Source organism: Echinops telfairi, unplaced genomic scaffold, assembly GCF_000313985.2.
Source record: "Echinops telfairi isolate 266 unplaced genomic scaffold, ASM31398v2 ScPeMD7_3533;HRSCAF=4204_0, whole genome shotgun sequence".
NCBI lineage: Eukaryota > Metazoa > Chordata > Mammalia > Afrosoricida > Tenrecidae > Echinops > Echinops telfairi.
Window position 1 is genome coordinate 62,836,823 of NW_022107431.1, and position 24,378 is coordinate 62,861,200.

Sequence of the window (24,378 nt, forward strand, 5' to 3'; positions counted from 1 at the left end):
TTTTGGAACATTTAAACCCATTTCCTGACAATTTCCACTGTTTCTTCCAGGGCAAACAACAGAGGGTGGGGGTGGAGGTGGCTAAAACATGATTTGAATAATCATTAGGTTTAATGTACAGCTTTTTTTTAACACACACGTGAACATTTATGTTGCTGAAAAATGGTGGGCTGGCAAATAAATTGTGCAGCTCAATTTTGAGCTTCAAGTTCTCCTCTCTTAAAATCAAGTCCAGATGACTCAAAAACAAGCTGGCCTACAAGAGAGAGAGAACAGGTTTACTCAATTTAGAACCTGCTAGGAGTCTAAGTTGAGACTCAGCTAAAATTTCCCAATCTTTCCAGATTTTGCTTTGCCTAGCGCAGGAGAAAGAATGTATCTTTCCAGTAACTTATGAGAACGAGAAACCACAGCAGCGATTCATGACATCACTTCTACAACTTCTAAGAAATCAGTTTCAATAAAGCAACACTAAGATCATTTAATTGATGAGGTAGCAGATATCTGTGGAAGGACCCCATTACACTTTAGAGTCAACAGTTGCAAAGAGGTGGGAGTGGGCAGATATTTGCTGAAGTTCTTTTGGGTTTTGCTAAGCCCCAAACATTTAAAAACTTTCTGGAAATAAATAAGCTGAAATTACTGCTGGGTTATAATAGATTCTGTGTTACAACATTGAGTTTATTTTAAATTTATGAAAAGAGCCATTCAAGAATACCATTTTGGATGGCAAAGTGGTACACAGGTGTTCCATAAATAAGTTCATAAACTCTAGATTTGCATCTCCAGCCGGATGCTCTTGTGCAATTCAATCACAATAGCCCCCAGAGGAACAACTCAGCTGGTCAGAGTTGCATACATATACATTTACATTGAAAGTTTTATGCCAACTGAGTTAGTTAAAGTATCTTGTGACAACCTGGCTGATAAACACATGTGGAGTTATTTGAAGGGCAGAGAGATAAATGGCTCCGTGAGCCTCACCTTTCTAGTTCTCAGGTCTCTTGCTTTGTGATGGTCACACCAGGGTGCAGCTGCCTTAGCCAATTCCCTGCTTTGGCTGACAAGGCTCACTTCCTTCAAAACATCCCTGAGGAGAAGTCACATGGACCTACCCCGATGCAGCCCTGGGTGCTGGAGCAGCAGTGTGGAGACCCCTGCCAATGCTGAGATGCTTACACATTTACTGATTCGACTTTTCTCCTGCAGTTGGCGTCATAGTGTGTGTTTTGTGAGATGGAGGAGGACTTTGTGGATTGGTGTCGGACATATGGGTTAATGTTGGACTTGTGGGCTTGGGCAGCACTGGGTTGGGATGCTTTCTTGATGTGCACTTACCCTTTATATAAAACTCTCTCTTATACATATGAGTTTCTGTGGATTTGCTTCTCAAATATACCCAGATTAACACACCAACCCAGGATATTCAAAATGTTAACCTACAGCAATGACATTCTTGGACAACTCGAAGCTTTGCATTAAAACCCCAGATGAAATAAATAGATAGAGCTTGAACAAATTGCTGTCATATAAACTATACAGTGTTTCTTCATTGTGGGGCTGAAGAAAAAAAGACCTAATATAGGAAGTGAAACCTCAGTTAATGAGACCGAGCCCATGAAGAACTGAAGCTAATCGGATCAACAAAGTCCCCTCCACGAAAGCTCAACCATGCCCTTCTCCAAAATATAAGACATGCAGTATTTCATGTGAAATTTAAATTTTACCAATCAGAAAAATAAATAATTCAGTAGATTTTTTACACATACACACCCCCACCGACCTGCTGTGAATTTCATGGTTAGAGGTCCCCTTCCCAAAGCTCCCATGTCAACTTATTTTGAAGAATGTATCTATTGTGTGAGAAGAGACCAAGGAGAAGTCTCCTTCTACATACCATTCCCTTTGTCAATGTTCATTGACAGACCCGAGAGTCCCCAGAGTAATACTTACCAGAAGATAAAGAATATTAGTAAAATTAATTTGAGAAAGATTGTTGCCATTTTCAGTTGCTCCAACAGTTGGCTCTGAATTAATTCGGAACCACTTAGTTTAGGGTGATGAATAAGGTGCTTGCAGATCACTGGGAGCTGTGAGGACTGCTGTCAGGCCTTCCCTGGGACCTTACTGATAGAGCATTAAAGAATCTGTGGTAGGAAAAAAAGTGGGGGAGGGGCTTAAAGAGCCATTACCTGGTACCAGGAAAGAGATAGATGTGTCCTGACTGACTGGTAGGAAAAGTATGTTGGAAGTAATACCTGGCCAAGGTGGGAATCTAAAAGAAATATACCAAATGTAATGGCAACCTTAAATTAGTACCAAGAGAGAAGTTAGACCAGGAAATTTGTTTCATTAATTGAAACTAAGTAGGATGGTGCAGGACTGGGCAGTGTTTCCTATGTTATAAATGAGGTTGCTATGGGTCTGAACGCCCTCAACCATGCCTAACCCCAAGAGGGGCATATAGATATTCATAAAGATAAAAAAATCTACACAAAATTTCACTCCTAGTTAAATGCTGGTTAATTTTCAGAGATTTAATATCACTTTTTTTGTGTGAATTTTGAAAAATAGAGATCCTATTTAACAAACTTTTACTTGTTTTTTTCCATATACCAATCACTATTCTAGATTTATAATAACTGGAGAATATGCCACAATATGGATATATCACTTAAAGAAACTTTCCTTGCTGGCCCTTTACCACAAACAGATTTGGTTGTTATTAAAGATGTTCTTTCAGTATTTTCAATGAGGCTGAGGTGTGAATTATACTATGGTGGTGAATAACTCTTTGTATATATTTCTGATTCTTTCTTTAAGACAAATTTCTCGAAGTGAAATTTCTAAGTATAAAGGTCAGTCCAATGTTCAAGCATTTGTTGGGTCTTCGAAAATGTTCCTCTACAAAGTTTATCATGTCTGACAAGTTCACCTGCAATTTAGGAGCTGAAGGTTCTCTTTTCAAGGCCTCTGTCCCAGCACTTCCAATTGTGCCTCCAGTCCAGTCCCCAAGGGGTCAGTTCCGACCCATGTGACCCCATGTTTCTGAGAAAGAGCTGTACTCCTCAGGGCGTTCAGCGCTGTAACCTGTCAGAGGCAGGCCTTTCTTCCTAGGGGTCCTTGAATGGGTTTGAAGCCCACAGTTTGGTTAGCAGCTCCACACTACCCATGACACAATCTTGCTTCATTGAGTCTTAAAGGGCCGATACCTGAGGGGCAGAAGGGAAAGTCTAAGCTTGTGTGCCTCTTTAGCTTTATTGGCCTATCTCTTACAATCTTATCAACAGAACACATTGCACATAGCAGAATTATTAGGGAGTGCTAAGTGGTGGGAAACAGGCTAAGGTTAAAGTTCATAATCTTTATCTTAAGACCAGAAGAGATTTATTGACTTTGTGAAGGTTATATAAACAACCCAAGATATGACCTACGACTGAAATGTGGTGTTGTGATTATGCAGATAATTACTAAACCAATTTTTCTTTCTAATAAAAGTAACTCAGTTTCATTTCTAGGTTAATTTAAAATTAATGAGAGATATCAAGTGAAGAGTTCAGAAGGCTTCTACCTCTTTAATCTATGACCCAAACAATGGCACTCTCCCAATAACACCATTCCTGGGATCGTCTTCATTGTTACACCTCAGGACTATGACAGAATTATAAGCATCCACAAAATTCAGCCAGATCAATTTCTTGAAGCTTTTTATAATGTTCTGATGAATTTTTAAAAAAGTAAAGAAGGGGTGATGTAAATAGAAATGGTTAAATAACTTTGGTCATGTTTAATTATTCTGTAGCCATTTACCACTGATTATCTTTCTAAATTTATGTTCTTGCTTTCTTAATGTTTTATATCATTGGGAGGCAAGATCATGTTTGAGAAGTATACATGTCGGCCAAACTAGGCTCTTGGCTTTTCTATTAGTTAACCAAATCAGCCAGGGATATATTTCCTTAAACTTTCTGCTCCACAGTTACTTGCCACAAATTAAAATTTACAATTTTAATAAGCAAAATCCACAAGTACATATAGATTGGAGCCAGTTTAGTCTACATGGTGGTTATCAATGGAGCCTGATGCCAAGTTCAAATTCTAGCTATATCACTTCATAGCCACTAGATCTTGGGAAATGTATTTAATACCCCTCTATACCAGTTTCCTCATCTGTAAAACTCGAATGATAATAATATTAACCTCTAAGAATTCATACAAGTATTCAGGAAGGAAACTCGTGCCTGGAATAGGGCAAACACACAGGAAATGTTAGCTGTCAATAGTGTATATTTATCCTAACCCATTGCCATCGAGACAGCGCTGACACACAGAGATTGGTCCCGTGTGTGCCAGAAAGAACTATGCTCCATCCGGTCTTCAGTGGCTGAATTTTTGGGAGTCAGTTGCTAGACTTTCTCAAACCTCTATCCTTTCAGTTAGCAGTTGAGTGCATTAACTATCTGCACCACTCAGGAGCCCCAAGCTGGTCACAGTAATAGAAATGTATTATATGATGCTTTTTAATTCATCTAGTTGACATGTTTTGCACTGTTTTCATTGCATTTTGAATACTGGACTAGCTCAACCCTTTCACTGGCAGCAATGATGGGCTTTTATGTGTCATGGTTAAATCTGCTTCATTTTCTCCAATAACGTTTCCCCCCCTTACTTAAAAAGACCTTAATTCTATCTTTATCTTCTTGTTTCAAACCTGCTTTCAGGCAAACACTGGGAGAGTCGTTTGTATTCATATAGGTATATATTCAATTAGCTTTTAAAATATGCTCTATGTTTTATGAGAGTCTAAAATATACACCTTAGTTTTTTTGTCCTTAATCACATTATTTAATCTGTTGAATAAAACTATAGACTACCAAATCTACAACAGTGTTGGAGTTTAGCATTGTGTGACTCCATCTCAGTCTGCCAGCAAGGGAATTTAGTGGTCAGAGTAGTAGGAAATCCTCCTTACAGCCTCAGGGTTCCTGAATAGGTCCTTCAGCAGTGCAGGAGGATGACTGGATTCATGAGCAAGGTGTTAACTCTAAGCCATAGAGTTGATTCCAACTCAGAGTGATTCTAAAGGACAGAACAGTCCTGTTGCCAAGGGTTTCCAGGGCTGTAAATCTTTAGGAGTAGACTGCTACATGTTTCTCCTATAGAGTGGCAGATCTTTAGGACAGCAGCTCAATGCTGAAGCCACCATGCACCCAGAACTCCGTCAGCAAGCTGCGACTGTGAAAAGAATCTTTACGAGCATCCAAAATTTAATAGTACATCTTAAATATCTTCAGTTCCCATGTGATAAAAAAATTAAATGGGCTATTAATATATATGGAGTTATAGAACTGCACAGATTATAAGATTTGAAGAGAATAGTCTTACATGTCAAGAAAAACTATGTTTAAACAATGCAAAGGCATTGAAAGACTCCATTACTTACAGTGATGGAAAAGTTACAATAAAATAAGTATTAAAGACAACTATATAATTATCCTAGATGTAAAAATTAAACCATTCCAGATCACAAATTTGTCATCGTTTAAGAGGCTGTAGTTTTAAATGGATTTACATAACACAGGATAAAGAAAACACCAATTCACCTTTGAAAAAAATCAATTCTTCCTTATACTGCTTTGTGAAGTAAGAATCAATTTCTATTGAAAACTAGGTGATGTACATTTCTGAGCTGGGTTACTGAGGTAGGAAGGGGATGGCAACTAAAAAAATCAGGCAGACTTTGTGATGATTTGCTTAAACGCTAATGGAAAGGAGAGTGTCTTTATGTGATTCTAACACCCTGTTATCAAACCTGAGTAAACTTGGGGATCATTTTAAACTTCAAATTAAAAATGTATAATATAGGGAAATCAGAATGATACACATCAAATTTTTACATCAAACAGTCTGATGAGGATAGCAGCTCATCAATTTGAAGTGCTTTCTAAATATGCAAAGTGATTAGAAGAGATAAATTGAAGGAACATTTCAATCTCCATTTAAAAAAATCTTTTTATTGGGGGCTCGTACAACTCTTATCACAATCCATACATCCATCCATTGTGTCAAGCACATTTGTATGTTTGTTGCCATCATCATTCTTAAAACATTTACTTTCTACCTGAATCCTTGGTATCAGCTCCTCATTTTTTCCCTCCCTCCCTTTTCCACCCTCTGTCCCTCCCTCTTGATAATTTATAAAGTATTATTATTTTTTCATGTCTTACACTGTCTGATGTTGGGGTTATATGTAGATCATTGTGATCAGTTCCCCCTCCACCCCCTCCACCCCCGTCTCCTTACCCTTCTGGTATTGCTACTCTCACTGTTGGTTCTGAGGGGTTTAGTGTTTATCTGTCCTGGATCCCCTGTGTTGCAGGCTCTTATATGTACCAGTGTACATCCTCTGGTCTAGCCAGATTTGTAAGGTAGAATTGGGATCGTGATAGTGGGGTTGGTGGTGGAGAGCATTCAATTACTAGAGGAAAGTTGTATGTTTCATTGATACTATACTGCACCCCGACTGGCTCGTCTCCTCTCCACAACCCTTCTGGGGATGTAGGATGTCCAGTTGCCTGCAGATGAGCTTTGGGTCTCCACTCCACATTCCCCCTCATTCACAATGATATGATTTTTTGTCCTTTGCTGCCTGATACCTGATCCTATCCACACCTCGTGATCACACAGGCTGGTGTGCTTCTTCCTTGTGAGCTTTGTTGCTTCTCAGCTAGAGAGTGCTTGTTTATCTTCAAGCCTTTAAGATCCCAGATGCTATATCTTTTGATAACTGGGCATCATTCACTCTCTTCACCATATTTGCTTATGCACCCATTTTGTCTTCAGTGATCGTGTCAGAAGGTGAGTATCAAAGAGTGCCAGGTTATCAGAACAGTGTTCTTGTGTTAAGGGAGGCTTGAGTAGAGGTCCAATGTCCATCTGCTACCTTAATATTAGACCTATAAATACATGCACATACAGCAATTTCCCCATCTCACATATAAATATATGTATATATGTACATGCCTGTATTTAGACCTCTATAAATGCCTTTTGCCTCCTAACCCCTTTCTCTATTTCCTTTTACTTTCCTCTTCTCCCACTATCATATTCAGCCTTCATTTGGGTTTCAGTAATTCCTCTCATTTATATTGCCCTTGATCAAGCCCTTCCAGGCCTCCTACACCCTCCTCGCCACCAATGTTGGATCATTTGTTGTTCACTTGTCCCTGGGGTTGTTAACACCCACTTCCTTTCCCCCTGCTCCCTCTCTCCCATGTTTCCCTGTAACCGTCAGTTGTTTTATCCTCCAGATTGTTTATCCACCTATCTTATCTAGTTAGACCTGCAGAAATAATAATATGCACAAAAAACAAAACAGAGCCAAACAAAACAACAACAAAACCAAAAGTCTGTAAATAGTTTGAGGTCTGTTTGTTGACCTATAGGAGTGTTTTCTGGTCAAGTCTGATGGGGTGCCAAGCCCTGGCCCCAAAGTCTATTTTTGGTATTCCCTAGGGACTTCATTGCTCTGTTCCCCTTGCTGTTTTGTTGAACACCCTTAGTGTTTTGCCTCAGTGTTGTGGGGTCAGATCAGGCACAATCAATCTCCAATTTTTAATAGTAGAGATTTACTGAACTTTGTGCAATAAAAGGTTTTTAATTTCAATGTTTTCTCATAACACCTTCGTATAATTCAAACTATCAAGCTGATTTTGTCCAAACTAAAGTAAAAAAAAAAGTTAAATTTGAAATTCAAATATTGACAGCTTCAAAAAAAAAGTATGTGACACTAGATCAAGCTAGTAAATGAGTTCTAAATAGTCAAAAGTGTTGTTTTGGTTATAACAAAACAAACATTTTAAATAAGATCATCATCTCCAGATAAATCACACATACATGAAGCTTATGGTATAAGCTAACAGTATCTCCATAAGAGTAGACAGTTGCAAGAATTCCCATGAAGGAGGTGCAAAATGCTAATTAACAAAGTTATAATGACAGACAAGCAGTGTCTCCATTTTAATTACAATCATGTCCATTCATCGAACATGGTTCTTATTGAACCATGAGGTCACATCAGCTGTGCTTTATTACCTTACTCTTCACTGGAAGATACGTCAACAAATAGTTCACTCTGAGTTGGCATCGACTCCACATGGCCGTGAGAGTAAGAGAGACAACCGCCTAAACTACGATTACTAACACCTTTGCCTTCAGCATTTCTTGCAACCCATTAGGTGGGAACTGCTCTTCTCAAGGATCTTTATTTTTCTCTAAATAAAATAAGATCTTCCTTTTCTTTTTGTCTTCCTGGGAGCTAGGAGTCAAAGTTTTTCTCAAAATATGACAGCTTTCTTGGCTCTTAGAATACACTTGCATGCATTTCAACATCATCTCCTCTCCCCAACCCCTTTATGTAGACTTATTTTATTGCAGTATGTATACTTTTCAAGTCTCTACTTTTTTTCCTGTGTGGGCTATTTTAAATTCTTTGTAGCAAACGGTCATGGACGGAGAGTGGCTTACCTAACTAGATCTTGGTAGATCTGAGGAATGGGAGAAATATGAGCTGGTTTAGGTAAACAAACAAAGCCTATAGCTTATTAAAAGTAATATTTTATTCAGATGATAAAAGTATATGCTCATTAATTATAATATAGACAAATTCATAAAAGAAAATAAAAATTCTTGCAATCCTAGCTGCCAGAAACCCGGCTGTTAACATTTTGGTATAAATCTCTCTAGTATTTAATCTCTACCCCAGATTTGTGCCAAATGAAATCCTTGCCCCCTGTTGCTCCAATCCTCAGAACGCTCCTTTACCAAAATCTCATATTGTGGATGGAGTCTTCCCCAATACATGTGCTGAAACCCTACCCCCCTACCTGCAACTGTGGTTCTGCTTGTTTTATGCTCGTGCTACCTACCAGAGTTGGGTGATTGCTCACCCTACACTGGTGACCCTACCCACAGGAAGAGGGCAAGGAGCAGAGACACTCACTGAGGGTCACGGTGTCAAGGAACTTGAAGGAATACAGACAAAGGAGGGACTTACCCTAGGCCCATTTCTGAAATCAGACTTCTACCTTCCTGAGCTAAGACAAAGTAAATTTCTGTTGTTTAAATCCATCCATTTGTAGTATTTGTGTTGAAGCAACACTAGGTAACTAAAATAACTCATTTGCTGCACAAGACCTCTTTAAAGCTCTGAAAAGCAAGGGGGTTACACTGAGTGTGAAGGTGCATCTCATGCAAGCCATGGTACTTTCAATACCTTCATATGAATGTAAAAGTTGGACATTGAATAAAGAAGGCTAAAAAAAAAAAAATCCATGCATTTGAATGACCGTATATACTCAAGTATAAGCCGACCTGAATATCAGCTGAGGCACCTAATTTTACCACATAACTGCATTAAAAATGTTTGGAAAAACTGGGCTTATCCACGATTATATAAGGCATGTTGCTGGAGAAGAATTTGGAAAGTACCAAGGACTGCCAAAAGGACAAACAAACCTGTCACGAAGGAAGGACAGCCAGAATGCTCCTTAGAAGCAAGGGTGGTGAGACTTCATCTCAAGTACATTGGACCTGTTATCAGGAGAGACCCATCTCTGGAAAAGGACAGCCTGTTTGGTAAATGGGAAGGTCAGCAAATCAGAAGAAGGCCCTCAGCAAGATGACTGACAGAGTGGTTTACAACCATGGTCTCAAACGCAAGAATGATCATGAGACCAGCAGAGGGCTAGGCCGTTTTTCTTTGTTTTGTGAGAAAGGTAACGAGGAGTTGAAACCATCCCAAAGGCACCTAACAACACAACATCAAGGGCAAGCTCTCAGGTAGTTAGTTTACATTTGTCATCATATCATCCTTACCTCAGTTCTCCATGATGAGTATTAATTCTGGGTAAGGAAACTGACACACAGGGAGATTACCTAATTGTGGAGTTGACTAAGTATTACCTGTCAGTTTGTTGTACTGTGGAGGCTTGTATGTTGATGTGATGTTGGAACCTATATCATTGGAATTTCAATATCAGCAGATTACCCATGGAGAACAACTGTAAACATCTGTTAGTAATTGGAATCTAGGTCGTATGAACTATGAATCTAGGAAAACTAGAAGTAAAAAAGGAAGAAATATTTGTAATGAAGAAATCATTGGTCTGAAAAATTCTATCATAGGCCTTAAAAGACTCTATTCTGTAGCTCCTCGTGCTTCCTCTTTGTTTCTAACTTTCCCATTTCATTACCAGTAATTATCAATGTATTTAAATTGCATGTTTAAAAATATTTGGCTTAAGAGAAATCCTTTAGTTTCCTCATCACTAGCTTTAGTGGGTGGTGTGTACATTTGAATAATTGTATAATATGTACTTTCTTGTTGGTGTGCAGACCTTACACTATCACAGCATTGCACTTCAAGATAGATCTTAACATGTTCTTTTTGATGATAAATATGATAGCGCTGCTCTTGAATTTGCCATTCCTGGCATAGGAAACCATACGATTGTTCAACTCAAAATAGCCAATACTAACCCATATCAGCTCACGAATGCCTATGATACAGATGCATTTTATTTATTTTTTTGACTTTTAATTTTCCTATGAATTTAGTGGTTACATGTTGGGTGCTAACCACAAGGTCAGAAGTTCAAAACCACCAGCCACTTTGTGGGAGAAAGTTGAGACTTTCTACTCCTATCACGAATCACAGTCTTGGAAACCCACGGGAGAAGTTCTAATCTGCCCTATAAGGCCACTATAAGTCAGAATCGGCTCAATGGCAGGGAGTGTTTATTTACTTTTTTTTTTTTTAACAAGCTGGTAAAATTACTGGAAGCACTCACTTGTCTAAGAAATTTGGAAGACAGCTACCTGGAAGACAACCAACTGAAAGAGGTCCATATTTGTACTCATTTCAAAGAAAGGCAACCCAACAGAATGCAGAAATTATAAAATAATATCATTAATATCACAAGCAAGTAAAATTTTGCTGAAGATAATTTAAAAACAGTTGCAGCAGTACATTAACAGGGAGATATCAGAAATTCAAGCCACTCTTGGAACAAGAAATAGCATTGCTAATGTCAGATAGACCTTGAATGAATGCAGAAAATACCAGAAAGATATTTAATTGTGTTTAATTGACTATGCAAACAAATTCAACTATATAGATCATAATAAACTACGGATGTTAGAGTTCCAGAATACTTCATTATGCTCATGCAGAACTTATACAGGGACCATGAGGCAGTCCTTTAAAAAGAATAAGGGAATACTACCTGGTTTAAAATCAGAAACATGTGTATCAGGATTGTATCCTCTCTAATACCTATTCAATCTATCTGTACAGCAATAATCATAGAAGCTGCACTATATGAAGGCTCATCAACAACTTGCAATATGCAGATGACACAACTTTGTTTGCTGAAGGTGAGGAGGGCCTGAAACACCTACTAATGAAAATCAAAGATTACATCCTTTAATATAGATTGCAACTCAATGTTAAAGAAAGCCCTAATCCTTAAAACTAGACCAACAGGTAACATGATAAATGGAGAAAAGATATAAGGTGTCAAGGATTTCATCTGACTTGTATCACAGTCAATGCTTATGGAAATATCTGTCAAGAAACCATAGGACAAATTGAACTGGGAAAATCTGCCACACAAACCTCTTTGATGTGTTAAAGAGCAAAGGTGTAATTTTGAGGGCTAAGGCATGCCCTCAATTCACAGTATTTGCCTTATATGCTTGTGAAAGTCAGACAATGAATAAAAAGATGGAAGAATTTATATTTTTGAACGATGGTGCTGGTGAAGAAAACTGCAAGCACCATGAACTGCCACAGTAAAAGCACATTTATCTTGATGGAAGTACAGCCAGGATGCTCCTTAGGAACAAAGATGGTGAGACTTGATGTCCAATGTTTTGAACAGGTAATCAGGAGAGATCAGTCCATGGAAAAGGACTTTATCCTTGGTAAAATAGAGGGTCAGCAAAAAATAGGAACAATCTATATGAGATGACTGACACAGTAGCTGAGACAATGGCTTCAAACATAACAATGATTATGAGGATGGCTCAGGACCAGGTCATGTTTCATTCTGTTTTATAAGGTTGCTATATGTCAGAACTGACTGGACAGTGTTTTAACAACAACAATAATAAGTATTAAATATCTGATTTGAACCAAGGCAGATTAACGTGTTAATGCAAGTCTCTTTACTTTCTGTTCTGCATCCTTATCCTCTGGAGTCCAACTGGACTCTCTTTCATGCATTGTTGCCCATGTTGATGCAAAGTTGTTGAATGTTTCCAGACCACTGACTCCACAATGCTAACTTGACTGACATTTCATTCCTCCAAACATAAAAGAGATTTTAAAAAACAAAAGCACACTTGTCAATATAGGTTGGGTACCCCCTGAAAAACAGGAAAAGCTCTGCTAGGTGGAGTTTTTGTAGCATGCATTTTCCCCTGCAAGGCAAGCATCTTGCAACTCACTCTGAGTTAGTGCACCCAGTGGCAGCACCTGGGAAGGTTCTCTTGGGTCGCAGTGAATTATTCGTGAAAGCAATTTCGCTCGAACCTCATTTTTTGCGATGGTCGATTGAAGAGAATAGCTTGTAGCAGTGAAATTTTGTTTCCTGCTTGGGAAAAAATGCCACAAAAAATGTTGTGATGTTGAACACAGCTTATAAGGACAGTGCTATGGAAAAAACTCGTTTGTTTCAAAAAAAGTGAAGTGTTGATTGATGACAAACTTGTTCTAGACGTCCATCAATTCCCCAAATGGATGAAAATGTCAACTCATAATGCATTTGGAGTTTGTTCCACCAGGTCAGAGGTTTAGAGGTTCTGAAAAGATAACATAAAAATGTGTGGCAAAAAAAAAAAAAATCCCTGATTTGTGGCAGACGGGGGACTGGTTTTGTCACTATGCCATCTCAATGTGTCAATTTTTGTCAAAAAAACAGCATGCCTCTCTTGCTCCCCATACCTGACTCACCTGACCTCGCTCCCTGCAACTTCCTTTTGTTTCCATGAATGCAGAGGGACATGAAAGGACAGCAATTTGAAAGGGTGAAGAAAAAAAGAGGGAGGTGCTGTCAGCTATTCAAACAGATGAGTTTGAAAACTGTCTCCAAGAATGAAATTGCAGAATTGGCAAATGTGTTAAGAGTAAGGTGATAAGGTTGTTTTGTAAAAAAGTTAAATACATAGCTTTGAAAAAAAATTCCATTTTGAGTGGGGGGGCGTCCCCCCTCATACAGAAGAAAAAGAACTCATTAGAGAAACAAAAGATATGAAAGGCAATTCTTAGAAAAAGAAATATAATAGGTAAACATATACACTATCCCAGCTTTCCTCTTGATTTTAAAATTGCAAATAGAATTAGCAAAACAATATTCTCAGTTTCCTCCTTCCTATGTTGATCAATTGACAAGCATGTGTCAGTATGGGCGTAGTGCTATGAAGATAAGCATTCTCATAAAATATCATTAAGGAAGAACTTGTTTAAAGTTTTAGGAAAATAACTTAGCATTATTTATCAAATGCTGTGAGAACTTACTCTATTTTTTGCAATGTTACTGCTAAGCATTTGTCTTAGGCTATAGTGCACATTTACATGAATTTGGATGATAAATGCAATGGGTTTTGTAGCAGTTGTTGTTGTAGCAAAACACTGAAAAAATGTAAGTGCCCATAGAGGTTTAGATTAACAAATGATGGTAAACATCACAATGTAATACAAGTCAGCTGTGAAAATGACATTTAGGTATATTTTAAGATTATGCACAAGATACATGCCATACAGCATGTCAACCTAGTGGCTAGGAGTAGATGCTGAAGCCTCCTTGCAGATTTTGCAGCCGGATCTAGGTTTGAATTCTGGCTCAGAACTGGGATTTCATGATCTTGATGTTCCCCACTTTCTTTGTCTGTAATGTGGAACAAGAAGAGTACCCATTTCATAGGTTACGGGTGGATTAAACTATCCAATATTTTCAAGGCATTTGGACAAGGACTTGCACATAGAAATTGGCATATAGGTGTTTATGAAATAAATGCTGGAGAAGACATATGCTTTAAATATATACAGTAGAAAGTGAAGTGATACAGAACAACATAAATCCCTATTTGTGAAAAAATAGGAATAGGATATGTACTTACATATCTACTTACTGGTGCATGGCTTTTATTTTGTTAGAAATTAGAAGGAGGTACAGCAGCAACCCCAGCTTCTTGACCAGTTGATGAGAAGCTGGTTTTCCCTGAGCACAGATGACCTCTATAGGTCTGTAGGCTGACCCTGCAAACCAGGCTCTCTCTGACTTGGCCAGCATATTCATATTCTCATTCTCTCTCTCTCTCTTTTTCCCACACACACACATTCTTACACACACTCACATTTACACATATATTCATTCACACACACACACTTAGACACATGCACACCAATTCGCATGTGTACACTCACACACACCCATACGTCTGCTACAATATTAGCATTCTGTGGTAACGACAAAATTTGGTTCCTATTCTTTTTAGGCTGGTGATACATTAGGAGTGTTTCTGATTTTATTAAACTTTCTTCAAAAATATGATTTTAATAACTACATAATGCCCCATTATGCATACAGACCGTGTCCTTTTATGAATCATGATGAGGAGAGTAGCGGGGAGAGATGGGCAGAGAATTGAGTCAGGTGTCTTGTGAGGGATACCAGCTGAAGCGTCCTTTCAGTTTTACTGCTCTGTGACATTCCTGCCTCAGCATTGAAAGAAGGTCAGCAAGGATCTGTAAACTAATTCACTTTATGGCACAAATCACTGATATGGAAAAAAAATGATATGGGGAAGAAAACAAATGCCTGATACAGATTTGACATAAACTAGAACAATTACATGCAAAAACTATATGCAATTGACATTATATGCAATTGATTTGAACAGAAAATAAGCTATTAATCCTAAGATTTCATTTCCAACAGTAGATTTTATTGATAGGTAAAAGGATTAGGGAGGCATGGCACAGCATGGAAGAAGCATTTGCCATTTGTACTCAATAGGTGTTGGTTGAATGGAAATACGCGGAGGCTGTATCAATTAGTCTTTCCATTTGTCTTCCTCCACCGTTGCCAACGCTATAGCCTACAAACCACAGGAAGCCCGAGGTGTCAACAACAGTCACAGGAAACCATGGAGACTTCGGGAACATTAAGCGTTAGCTTTCCAATTTTGTTCACGTGTACTTTCTAACCTTTGTTATTGTTTTGGTCAGGTTTACTGAACTTCTTGGCTGATTTTTATCATCAACTCAACGCAACCTCCCCCCAGATATGCAGACCAAAATCCAGTCCCCAGACATACAACCCTCCCTTTTGTCTCCATCCTTTTCTGGATCCTTCTTCTCACAGGGCAGGTGAATGCCCAAAAAGGAAGAACACAGAACCCGTCACTACAAACACTTCTGAATCCAAGTCTCGTCTTCAACACACCACAGCTAGATGGACAACTCATCTTACCCTTTCTTTGTTTTCTGTTATTTCAATTTTAAGTTTTATTGGCATATAACTTACATACCACACAGTTCAATAGTTTACTCATATGAAAAATTGTGCAGTCCTAACTCCATTCAAAGTTAGAACATTTTTCTTCCTTGTACTCATTATCATTAGTTCTTTTCCCCTCCATCTTCCCGGCCATAACCTCAAGAAATCCTTAATCCAATCAATGTCGCTGTAGATGTACTCATCCTGGATTTCATATAGAGAAGGACATACAAAAACAAAAGACCACAATAACAAAAGCAAAATAAAACATAGAAAAACCTCAGTGGAAAAGATAACAAAATAATTTTATTAAAAACCGGAACAAATTTTAAATGGGTCAAAAAGCAGAACAATTACGTTTGGTAATTGATAAAAAATGACTAAAATTCTATTTAAACTTAATTTAATATTAATGCCTATTGTGTCTATTGCCTCACACTCAAAGTATTATTGGCAAGAGCAGCCATTGTTCCTAGGTTGGTTCCAACTCATAGCGACCCACTCACAGCAGTGTGAAACACTAACTACTCCTGTGCCGGATATCCCCACAATCGTTCTGTGTTAGTCCGTGTTGCAGCCACTGTGTCAACCCATCTTTCTAAGGCCCGTCCTCTTTTTCAATGCCCCTCTATTTAGCCAAACATGATGTCCTTTCCCAGGGAAACTTCTCTCCTAACAACATGCCCAAAGTATATATATGTATAATTTTTGAGAATAGGATATGAACTAGATACTTTAGTTTATTACCTTCTTTCATCCCCAAAATATCTATTTTAGGTGGGCATTTTACAAGTACGGAGATTAAAGTATAACATTTGTCCAAGTGCATATACTGCAAAAGTCGTATACATGGAATTGAAATGCCAAGCCTCTTTTTGTTGTTCACTGCCGAAGTGGTCTTACAGGACTGTAGAGGCATCTCCAAATTAAACATCACTAATATCATATTACTAAAAAGGTTATAGGACCCAAGTCACCCCATGTTGGTGACTCACTAACATCTCTATTGTGAAAGCTTTTTGTTCCTAACATTTCCCCTCAAAATGGGAGGAAGTAATTTTTGAAATTGTTTCATACAATAAAGCAATGATATACCAATGCCTGTTCCATCTATGCCAATGGTACCTAGATTTTTAGGTAGAGATGAATAGTCTTCTTAAAGATTTATAAAGTATATTACATATATGTCTCACCTTTCTCCCACAGGGCAGCTGGTGGGTTTGTGTGCCCACTCACAGCACCACGAGGACTCTTGATATTTGTATGTGTAAGGTCTGCATAGTTGGGTCTTAATTTGTACCTGAATTACTGATAGTTACTGTTAAAATATTTTTAAAACAGGTAAATTCACTTTCTAGCTATTTTCCTTCTGAATTATACTGTTATGATCATTCACATTATTTTACCTTTTCTATCATGTCAAGATGGTAAAGATAAAAAAATGGAAACCAAGAGTGGATCTCATATTTCTCTCGACTCTTCCATATTGAATTTGGCAAAATGTATTCCTGTCCATTTGACAGACAATTCTGAGCTTCCCATCGTTTGTCAATTGTTGTACCAGGAACGGTACGGGTAGAACAGTGAGCCCCTGTCTGCTCTCAAGGAACTCACCATTTAGGGTGCTTGTTTGTTTGCAGTGGCAATCATGGGGAGACTGAAAGGGAAGTCCTTTTCTGAAGATCCATTAGGATCAGTAATTAGTGTTTGAGAAAATGTGAGGAGGCTGATTAGAGCCCAGGAGAACATATATTCAAAGGGTGCCAAGTCCTATGGTTTTGTGAGATTCTTCTCTGGCTCTGAGGGAGAGATTACAAACCAGTCTTCACACTCAGGAAAAGAGAAGGGCACCAAGAAACGCTTCTGACCTTCATTGCCTCTCTCACCTGGTTTGTGCCTTTGGCTCTGTGCTGTGAGGTGCATATAGCAAAGCCCGGCAAGTCGATTCTAACTCATAGTGATCCTATATAGGGTTGCTAAGGCCATACAAGTGAGCATCAATCCAGTTGACAGACAGGAATGAACTCTGCATGCCACTTATTAAATATGGTGGCCCAGGCATATGGCTTACATTTGATAATCCTTGGCTTTTTCATATGTAAAAAAGAGATAACAATGCCTAGGTCACTAGATTTTTTTTATGAAAAACATATACGTGTGTATATGTGTGTGTGCATCCACCTATACACTAAAAATTACACTTCAAATATATTGTGAAGACTGGCCCACAGTAACTATGCCAACGTTGTACTGAATACGGTTTTTGCTTCCACACAGGTAGCATTTTCATCCCTCATCTATCGCTAATCTCCAGAGCGTCTCATTTTATCCCCTTTATTTTCCCATCAACTTCTTATTCATCCCTTTTATGTTTAACCCATTCCTGACTTTGAGACATGTAGTGTCCATCTACATTTTCTGCCTGTGGGGTTTGATGGGAAGCCTATATCCCACTTTAGTGCATACTGATAGGGGCCTGTATATTTGTGGTATTCCGAATAAAATCTCAGCATCAGAGATCAGAAATGATCTCAACATCAGAGATCTCTTTGGACATATGTTCCCCAAATTGTATCAAAATCTGTATTACTGCAAAACATTTATCATTTCATTCAAAATGCCTCCCATTGCCCCAAACTCATGGTTTCAATATTATAAGCCCAAACTCACATGTAAATGCAAGTTGAAGCTATGTTCCAAAAGAGCTAAAGTACACCCTTGAGTCTATCCCACCTGAATTTTGAGAACATCTCAAGCACAGATTTGGATTATTGAACATAAATGACAGGAGACTAGAAAAGTTGCATGATAAATTCAAGAGAATCATACATTAAGAAAACGAAAGATCATTTTAAAAATGGGAAAGAAAGAAAAGAGCAAAGTGAATATCAAGCGAGACTTTGAAACTTGTTCTTGAACATAGAGTACCCAAAGTGAAATGAAGAAATGATTCAATGAGCAGCAGAACAGAAAATGTCAAAGGCAGCTGGAAACGACAGCATCAAGCATTACAATGAAACGTGCAAAGTCCCGGAGCTAGGAAACCAAAGTGAAGAACAAAGCTCAGCATGTCTTCAGATGAAAGAACTGAAAAAAATAATTCAAGCTTTGAATTGTAATTTTGAAGGATTATATGAGCAAAATACTGAATGATGCACAAAACATCAAAGGAAGATGGCAAGAATACACAGAGTTACTGCATCAAAAAGTATTTACCAACATTTAATCATTTCAAAAGGTAGCATGTGACCAAGAGCTGATGGTATTGAAGGAAGTCTGGGCTGCACTGAAAGTGTTAGGGAAAAACAAGGCTCCAGGTATTGACGGAATACCAATCAAATTGTTCTAACCAGCGGATGAAACACTGGAAGTATTCACTCATCTATGCCCAGAAATTTGGAAGACCTGGCCAACCAACTGGAAGAGATCCAAATTTGTGCCCATTCCAAAGAAAGGTGACCAAGGGAATACATAAATTATTGAATAATCACATTTTGTTGAAGATGACTTAAAAACAGATTCGGAAGTACATCAGCAGAATGGGCAGTGCACCTGTCAGAAATTCAAGCTGGTTTCGGAAGAGGACATGGCACCAGGGACAGTGTTGCGGGCGCTGATGGACCTTGGCTGCATGTCATAGACATTACAAAGATGCTTGCGTGTGTTTTATTGGTTGTACAAAGACATTCGATTGGGTGGATCCTAACAAACCATGGATGACGTTGCAAAGGAGAGAATTCTAGAATACTTAATTGTGTTGATGTGAAATCGATACACAGACTAAGGACTAGTGCTTAGACCAGAACTAGGGAACAGTGCAGGGTATAAAATCAGAAAACTTGTGTCTCAGGGTTGTATCCATTTATAATCCTTACTCAATGTGTGTGGTGAGCAAACAATCTTAGAAGAGCATAGCATAAGGAGAGGGAAAAGATAAATTAACAATTAATATCCTACATAGATGACACAACCTTGCTTGTTGAAAGGGAGGAAGATTGGAAAGATTTGGTGAGAAGACTCAAAGAGTATAGCCTTCAGCACAAAACACAGCTCTTTGTAAAGAAAAAAAACTCTCCACGACTGGGCCAATATACAACATCATAATAAATGGCGAAGGGATTAAAGTGTTCAGTAATTTCATTTGACTCGGATCCACAATCAACACTAATAGGAGTTTGTTGTTATTGTTAGCTGCTCCAAGTCAGTCTCGGTCCATAGTGACCCCATGTACAAAAGAACAAAACGTCACTCAGTACTACATCAGTGCCCAGAACAAAACATCGCCCAGTACTACATCAATGCCCAGAACAAAACATCGCCCAGTACCAAATCATCCCCAGAGTTAATAGTATGTTTGTGCCTGTGGTTGTGCCCATGGTGTCGTCCATCTCATCAACGGTCTCTTTTTTATTACCCCTCTGTGATGTCCTTCTCCAGGGACTGGTCTCTCCTAATAACATGTCCGAAGTATATAAGGTGGAATCTCGCTATCCTTTCTTTTAATGAGCATTCTGGCTGTACATGTTCCAAGACAGATCTGTGTGTTCTATTGGAAGTCCATGCACTTCCAATATTCTTCACCAACACCATAGTTCAAATGCACCGATTCTTCTTCAGTCTTCCTGATTCAATGTCCAACTTTCACATGCCTATGAAGCTATGGAATATACCATGGCTTCAGTCAGGCATACATTATTCCTCAAAGTAACATCCTTGCTTTTCAACAATTCAAAGAGGTCTTGTGCAGCAGATTTACCTAATGCAATACATCATTTGATCTCTTGACTGCTGCTGCCATAGGCATCAGCTATGGATCCAAGCAAGATGAAATCCTTGACAACTTCAATATTTTTTCTGTTTATCATGATGTTACCCAATCATCCAGTTGTGGGGATTTTGGTTTTCATTACATTGAGTTTTAATCCATTGTGAAGAATGCAGCCTTTGATCCTCATCAGCCAATGCTTCAATCCCTCCTCACTTGTAGCAAGCAAGGTTAACAAGCCATCCTCCAATCCAATTCTTCTTCAGATAATCTGGCTTCTCTGATTATTCATTCATGGGAGTAGCAGTCAAGGAGTCAAACAATGTATTTCACAAGAAAATCTGCTGCCTAAGAACTTTGAATAACGTTAAAGAGCAAGGATGTCGCTTTGAGAATGAAGATACACCTGCCCCTAGTCATTGTATTTTCAATCACCTCATCGAAATGTGCTACCTGAACCATTCATAAAGAAAATGGAAAACAAAAAATACATTTGAATTATGTGTTTCCAAAAACATTGAAAATAGCATGGACTGCCACAAAAACCCACAGATCTGTTTCAGAAGAAGTACAGTCAGAATGTTTCCTTTTTTTAATCTTTTAATTAGGGGCTCATACAACTCTTATTCACACAATCCATACATACATCAATTGAGTAAAGCACTTTTGTACATTCATTGCCCTCATCATTCTCAAAACATTTCCTCTCCACTTAAGCCCCCGGCATTAGGTCCTCATTTTTGCCCTCCCTCCCCCTCCCCCCTTCCTCATGAGCCCTTGATAATTTATAAATTATTATTTTTTCATATCTTGCCCTGTCCGACGTCTCCCTTCACCCACTTTTCTGTTGTCTGTCCCACAAGGAGGAGGTTCTTTGTAATCAGTTCCCTCTTTCTAACCCACTCTCCCTCTACCTTCCCAGTATTGCCACTCACACCACTGGTCCTGAAGGGACCATCTGCCCTGGATTCCCTGTGTTTCCAGTTCCTATCTGTACCAGTGTACATCCTCTGGTCTAGCCATACTTGCAAGGTAGAATTCAGATCATGATAGTGGGGGCGGGGAGGAAGCATTTAGGAACCAGAGGAAAGTTGTATTTTTCATCATTGCTACATCGCACCCTGACTGGCTTGTCTCCTCCCCAAGACCCCTCTGCAAGAAATTTGAGGTTGTCTCTTTCCATAAAGATTTACAGCTTTGAAAAACCTACATAGGGTTATTATGAGCCACATTCTATGACAATGAATGGGTATTGATATCACAAAGATAAATGAAAGAAAAACGCAAGTTATTTATGAGGGGCAGTAAGTCTCATTCACTACCATCGAGTCTATGTTAGCTCCTAGTGACTCCCTGTGGGTTTCCGAGATGGCAACTGTTGACTTCAACAGAAAGCCCAGTCTTTCTCCCACAGAGTGGCTGGTGGTTTAGAAGTGCCAACCATGAGGATTTCAGTGTAACCATTACACCACCAGGGCACCTATGAGCAGTAGTGTGCAAAAACTAATGCTTCCCAAAACAGCTGTGGAAGGCTAGTTTTATGATATGTAAAAGAGTTCTTTAGGAAAAAAAGTTCTTTGATCAATCAAGTTGGAGAAACACTAAGTTAGGTGAAGACAAAGAATTATCTTTATTTGATGCAGGATATCTTTGAGCTGTTGAATGGAATGGGGTACATCCAAGACTGATCCCTTTCCCCTTAATCTCCAAATATTTTTCATCAGAGAGTTAGTTCCCCTTAAGCTCAAACTTTGTCCATTTAATGAGAGTATTTTAAAATCCATTTCAATGCACCGTGAATTTGAAATATAAATAACCTCAAGCTGATTACATGTAACACACACACTCATACCCACAATCATGCAGCCAAAATAACATCTCCCAATCTCAGGAGAAGTGTCTTCTTTGCTTAGGAGAGAAAGCTTTGCTTCTAAAAAAAATGGTACGTTGGTTCTTACATTTGAAACAATCCTCGTTATTATTTGGTCCCCGTGTTGAGAGACGAGCTGATCTTTATGGTCAGTGAAATTTCAGTCCAAGGCACAAAACCATCACAGATATGTTCTTGACTCCAGAGAAGTTCTGAGCAGTGGTAAAGCTGAGGCTGAAAGAACTCCACCATGGTGGAAACCTCTTGGTGTGGGTTACTTGCTATTCTTTCAGGTGTTCCCTTTTATATCCATGGTCAATCATATTTCTCCCTGCCATAAGCTTTTAATGATTTATGCAGAATTTGGCATTACACTCTCATGGTGCAGTGGTTAAGCATTTGACTGCTTAACGACTTAACAAGGTTGCCAACAGGCGCTATGAGGGAATAAAATATGGTAATGTGCTCCCACAATAATTACAACCTTTGAAATCCTGGGGGGGAAGTTCTACTCTGTCCTACAGGGTTGCTGAAATCATCTCAACAGAACAGCTATATTCTTCAAACTTGTAAATTATTGTCCGTTATTATATATTTTAAATTTATAAAATAGTTTAAATTACCCAATTTTATTCTGTCTCAGCTTTTCCACTCACCACTATATTTTTAAAGCCTCACTGTGTTGTCAAGCAGGGATAGAGGTGATGGTCTTTAAAAAATAGTCTTATTGCCATTTACCTCACATCAGATAATTAATCATTCAATCATATTAAGATCTGTGCAGTCCTCACCCCAATCAATTTCAGAACATTTTCTTTTCATACTCATTGCTGTTAGCTCCCCATCTTCCTCTATTCCCCTTGCCACGCTCCCAGACAATGATCAATCCAGTTACTGCCTCTATAGATTTACCTAGGCTGGATATACAGAAAATCATACACAACACGAACAGGGAGCAAACAAGCAAACAAAACCCAACAACAATGACTAAATAGAACAGAAAAACAATAAAAAAGAAAATATTAAATATTGAAACTACTTTAAAATGGGTCCAAGGGAAATCCAAAGGATGAAGCATTAATTTTAACCTAACTACATATGCCATAATCAACTTTACAAGGAGAGCTGATACTTCGAACTGCTGCATAATATTTTATGGTGTACAATCATTCATTTTTACTTCTTTGTTTACCTGTTCGCTGCCCTAGTGATGGGCACAATGATTTCTTCCCACTTTCCACCATTACAAAAAATAGTGAGGAACATCATCACGTATGTCTCTTTGTAGACCTATGTGAGAATGTCTTCAGGGTTTATGTCCAAGAGATCACGGACTCTTCATGCCTGATGTCAGACTACATATATAATTAAGTAGTACCATGTTGCTAGCCAGAATGCCTATACCAGTGTACCTTCTCACCAGCAATGCATGATGATTCCTACGATACGTTTTTGTCAGTTTTTTGCATTAGATAGCTTTCTGATATTTTCTAGTCTAATAGGTGTGAAGAAAAAATTCATTTGCATTTGTAATTGTGTGTTTAGGCATTGGGCTGTTAATTGAAAGGTTGGCAGTTCAAATTCACCAGCTGTTTCATGGAAAAAAGATGAACCTTCTGCTCTCAGAATGATTTGTGGTCTCAGAAACACTGCACCAGGCTTCTAGGAGTCAGAATATACTGGAAGGCAGGAAGGTTTAAAGTTTGGGCCCATGGTTAATGATATTTTGACTATTAATTTTTATAAAATATTAAAAATGAAAATATGATTACTATACTCTCATTATCTAATGTCAGTATGACCAAATGTGTACATGATATATGAATGAATTTAGCAACTGCATGTGTATATTTTGTCAAGCAATGTTTGAAGTAAAATACAAAACTGTTCCATCCTTTTATTATTTGCTAAAAATGAAAATGTTAACTTTATCATTCTCTACACTCTTCTTGCAACAGGAAATGCCTTCTGAATATACTGTCTCATCTGTCATTGTCAATGATTAAATATGAAGAAAATTTACAAGGGCTTTTTAATTTTTAAAGTTTGCTAGAGTAGAATAATGTCACTGTCAACACATTTGAGCATTTTATGACTTCGGGATGTTGCCTTTAAAAAAAAGATTTCAAAATGAATTAGAATTAGATATGAATATTAATATTTGAGTTGAAATAACTGCC